This window comes from Myotis lucifugus, unplaced genomic scaffold (genome assembly GCF_000147115.1).
Source record: "Myotis lucifugus unplaced genomic scaffold, Myoluc2.0 scaffold_20, whole genome shotgun sequence".
Lineage (NCBI taxonomy): Eukaryota > Metazoa > Chordata > Mammalia > Chiroptera > Vespertilionidae > Myotis > Myotis lucifugus.
In genome coordinates, this window is record NW_005871068.1 from 2,705,817 (window position 1) to 2,711,090 (window position 5,274).

At 53.8% G+C, this 5,274-nt stretch overlaps 1 pseudogene; it reads right to left on the reverse strand.

Moving 5' to 3' along the window:
* Nucleotides 1–1,546: 1,546 nt before the first annotated feature.
* Nucleotides 1,547–3,871, reverse strand: LOC102434146 (annotated as a pseudogene).
* Nucleotides 3,872–5,274: the final 1,403 nt, after the last annotated feature.

Here is a 5,274-nt window from a genome sequence, read left to right on the forward strand (position 1 = left end):
ATTACATCTCCATAAAAAGAAAGGAAAAAAGACAACAGAAAAGTTCAGGCATCTTTTGAGGCCATTGAAAGACCCCAGAAGCAGAAAGGAGCTGAGGGAGCAGGACTGGGGAACAATTGCTCAGTGAGCCAGGAGAGGGGAAAAAAAAGAGAAGGGGGCCAGGTTCCACTTCAAACTCTAACAAGGCCACAAAAACTTGAAAGGCAGCTCAGCCCGTGTGGCTCAGTGGTTAGGCGCCTAGCCATGAATCAAGACTTCACCAGTTCGATTCCCAGTCAGGGCACATACCCGGGTTGCAGGCTGGATCCCAGCGGGGAGCCATACAGGAGGCAGTCAGTTGTGCCTCTCATAGATGTTTCTATCTCTCTCTCCTTTCCTCTCTCTCTAAAATCAATAAGAACATATTTATTTTTAAAACTTGAAAGGCAAACAAATCAAACTCACTTTCAAATGGTTCTCTAGGTACATTTCTGCTAAAGATACTACACTCTGAAAACTAGAAATGATTTTATAAAGGGAGGAAATACGACATCCCAGAAATGCCTTTTCTCGGCCTTGGTTGCAGCCTGGAGGAAGAGAGCTGGGCTCTGTGGTGGGCGCTTAGGGCACAGGCTTTGAAAGGCCCGCGACACCGCCCCTGCCCGCAGCTCTGCCCTAGCCCTTTCTGCACACTGGGAGGTCTCCCATGTCCTCCACACAGGGTGACAAACATCATATCTAGTACTTTTAACACTTTTAATAAACACATTTGTAAACACTGCGGCGCCAAAACCATTTGAACTCAATAAGCAAATAGTAAAGTACATTCTTCAGAAAGATGATGCGAACATTTCATAGGTCCCTTCCATGTATATTATGTGCAGTGAAACCATGTGAAAGGCTGTGTCCTTCCTGTCGCCTGCTACAACACGGATGGACATCATACAAAATGCAAGAAGCCAGCCAGAAGACAATCACTGTGACTGCGCTCACGGGAAGTGTCTAAAGCTGCCGGACTCAGGGAAACACAAACTGACAAGCTGGCTGCCAGGAAATGGGCCGCTGGGGCTCAGGGAGGGTCCAGGTTCACTTTGACAAGATGAAGCAATTCTAGGGACCTGTTGCACAACACACAACTGTCAAGTGCTCAAGATGGTACAGTTCAAGTGGCACAGGGCTTCTTCACTCAGCAAACATTTAAAAACCCACTCATCTTGCTAAATTAATAACTTCGTCAGTATTGTAAAGTTAATTGACTCAGAAAAACCACAGGCTTCAGGAGGTTAAACTGAGCCAAGTGTGAATTTGATACACTTTAGAACACTAAAATAGAAATCACTATGACAGCAGCAGCAACCAAACAATAATGCAAGCAAAACAATCCCAGGTTATTAAATCACTCCCACTTCTATGTAAAAACTACGGGGTTGTGCCTCAGCGTGCAAACTTTGCACTTCTTAAATTGAAAATACTGACACATTAAAATACCCCAGAATGAAGCAAGAACTCAGAACTCACTTTGGTAGATGCTCTTTTGTTTTTCAAAAGAGAGAACACAGTGCAGGACTCAGCTTTTGGGAGTGCTGGGCAGGCCTCCATTCTCTGGGCCTTTGGCCTGGCCTGCTGCCTGCCGGCCCCCACCTGGCTGAGCTGGTTGGACTGATGCTGCTGCCACAGCCTCTGGGAGATGCACGATTCTCCACTGGGACTGTGGCAGCTTCTGGAAGGCAGCCGGGAGCTGGACCCGCACCTGGGAAGGCCTTTGCCCAGGCTGAGACAACTCAACTCTCTGGGACTGCTGAACACTTCCTACTCCATTGGGGTTAATGGCAGCAGCTTGAGGAGCGGACAGGCCTCTTTGTTGCCGGCTGCAACCCTGCACGCTGGAAACCTGCGCCACCGGCTGTGGGAGGTGAGAAGTGGGGGGCTGCTGCTGCTGCGGCTGTGGAATCAACGGGTAAAGCACCTGCCGCTGCTGCTGGGCCTGCTGCAGGATGGCCGAAATATCCGACCCATGCGGGACCCAGAGAACCCTCACCGGCCGGAGACTTGACAGGTTTCCTAACACATACTGAACACCACCTGGAGAAGGAGCCTGGGGTGCAGCCGGCCCTGCATCCTTTGGCTGGCCTCCTGAGGGCAGGCTGCTGGGCTTCACTGCTGAAGGAGCCCTGGCCCTACAGGGAGAGCCCTGAGTGGGGTTGTATCCTCTCACCACAGTCCGGACGATGCGAACAGGGCCCAGCAGTCGAACGACCTTGGGGTCAGCAGAGGAGGCCTTGACCCGGATGACCGGGGTTGCGTGTGATGTGCTGGCAGAGGTCACGGTGGCTGTAGGAAGTGTGCGGACTCGCCTCACCTCCACAACGGGTTTCTGGGCAAGGCTTGGTGGCTCCGAAGCAGGGGCAGGAGACGGAAGCTGCCAAATGCGAATGCGGCTTGCCTGCTGTGAAGTAAAAGGCTTACCCAAGGAGCTGTTTCCCGAGCTGCAGGGAATTGGGATGACCGGCGGTGCGTGTTGGCCTCCCTGGGCCTGCACTGCAGACTGAACTGTCGCGGCCCGAGGCTGTTCTGCTGCTCTCCCTGGAGAAAGCTGGCTGAGACTGGCGGAGCCACAGGAGGCCTGTGCCGCCCTGACTGCACATCTGTACCTCCTCTTCACCGATTTCTTGGACTCCCCGGTTGCTTTCCCAGCACGAGTCTTTGACCCAGGCACTAAACAATAGGAATGGTCATCTGTGTAGCAGTAGGGGCGAGGTGTCTTTCTCCGACGTCTGACTTTTTTAGGTGGCCTTTCTCCAGAGTTAAATGGATCATTCTGAGACTGCATGACGGGTGGCTTTGTTGTCTGGGATGGATCGTCACCTTCACATCCAAGCAGAGGATCATCTTCTGCCTCAGAGTCTGGCCAGATTATTGAATTTGCATCATCACATTGGAAAGGCCAATCTTCAGCGAATTTTTCTATATCGAAATCAAAAGGGAGCTGCAAGTCAAAGGCTAGCTGTTTCCACAAATCTAAAGAATTTTCGTCGAAAATTTCAAGGTCATCCTGCTGATCTGCTTGGCTTTCTTGGCTTTGTTGGTCAGGAGCCCATGCCCCTAGCTCAGGAGGGGGTGGACCGCAAGGCAGGTCCTGCTGTGGATTCAGGGAGGCTGCAGAATAGTCCTCCTGTAAGTCCCTTCTCATCGGGGGACTGTTCATCTTTTGGTCGTCATAGAGCAGCTCGTGTTCGCTGCAGGCCACTGATACGGAAGGACCAGGACACAGCGGCTCCGCTGGAGCTAAGACCGGCTGGCTCTCGAGTGAAAGTCTGTCTTCCTGGGCCCATGTCTGGTTATTGCCGGCTATGGCGTGGACGTCAGAAGCTGACGTCTGCATCGCGGGGCGTAAGAGAACATGCCTGCTTTGGTAACGACCGCGGTCCCCGTTAGTGCACTGTCTATAGTCCCGCACTTCTGTGATGACACACCCGCTCTGAAAAATGTTAGCTTGCGAGTTTTCCAGGGCATCCACCAAAATAGGAGGCAGTTCCTCTGCATCCAAGTATTCAAGAAAGTCCCTTTCCTCACAGGGCAGTCTAATGGTCTCTGAATAGAGTTCATTTTCTCCCATGAGGACCAGCGAATACCCCTCCTCGCCTGGGAATAGGTTGACCACTAAACGGGACAAGGACTCCCTCCGAACAAGCTTCTCCAGCAAGTCCACATTGCGCGTTAATTCCTCCGTACCTTCGGGCTCCTTCCCGTACTCCTCAACATACAAGTCATACAGCTTTTCGTGCAGAGATTTTTCCTCAGGGGATGAGGATTTCCTCTTAGGAGGTCTCTGTTGGGCGCTCTCAGTGCCACGCTCTGCATGGTCCGGAGCTCGTTTTAAAGCTCCTCGCATTGTGACACAAAGCGGGGGCCCTAAAACAGAGAAAACGTCAGTGCGCTGTGGCACGGCTGCCCGACCCGTCTGCAACATCCACGTATCGCTTTTGCAAATGCCGCGACGCGACAGAGCGGCGACCCGCTTCACCTCAAAACGGCCACCGGGCACCCGCCGCCCGCAAGGCCATACCCGCCTCCACGCGCCCGCCCGCCCCATGCCGTCCGCCAGCAGCGCGGACAATACTCACGCCGGGGGGCCCGCCTGTCGGTGCACGAGCCGCGTGGGGCCGCCGCCTCGCCGCCTCGCCGCCTCGCCTCGCCTCGAGGTTGCAGCCTGGGCCGGAAGTGGGGGGTCGTCTGCTCTCCTTTTGGCGCTCAGGCTGGGGGCCACGTGTGCGCATGCGTGCACCCTGCTGGGGGGCGTTCGCTCCCACCCTCGGCGGCGGCTGCAGCTTCGCAGCCTCAGCCCAGTGTCGCTGCGGCCACCGCCACACGCCAGGGGGCTCCAGGCCCCGAACCCGCACTTCCTGTGGTGGTGCCCTCACTTTCCCTGGACCCTAGGCCTGGCGCCACCCTTGGTTGTGCGTGTACCCCGAAAAGCGGGCACACCGAAGCACACGCGACCAACACACCAACACACACTTTTGGGGTGCGGCTTAAATACACACCGAGATTCGCGGGAGCGCAGTTGTTGGGAAAATCGCGGGAGGCGCATTGCTGTTCTCCATAAGCGCTTGTCACGGATCGGTCACTGTTCTTGGGATCTCTTGTCGCCCGGGGCAGGGCCGCTCGTGGTGTCCCCCGTTTTCACACACGCCAAGGGGTTCGCATGTGTGGCGCCTCCCTACGTGGAGGCTTTGGGGAAGCAGTGGAAGTCACTGAATCTTCCAGCCGTCTCCGGCCCAATGGTTTCATACAGATGTGCGCCTCGCAGGCATTCTTATACATAAGTACTGACCTCTTAGCTCCCCATGTATTACATACGGACGTTTTGTAATTTTTTAAATGTATTTTTATTGATTTCTGAGAGGGAGAGAGAGAGAGAAACATCAATGATGAGAATCATGGGTCAGCTGCCTCCTGCACGCCCCCTACTGGGGATCGAGCCAGCTGCCCGGGTATGTGCCCGTGAGCGGAATGGAAGCTGGGACCTTTTAGTTTAGGCGGACGCTCTATCCACTGAGCGGAATCAGCCAGGGCTTGTAATTTTTTTAAAGGTATGTGGCAGGTAAATTATATTGTCTATGAATTACAGCTCAGGATTAAACTATTTCTTTTATTCCTTGCTTTGCATCTGAGAGGGTGGAGAGCTGTTGTCCAGTGATGGCAGCTAATTGATTGCTGTACGTCAGTGGTTCTCAACCTTCCTACTGCCGCGACCCTTTAATACAGTTCCTCATGTTGTGGTGACCCCTAAAC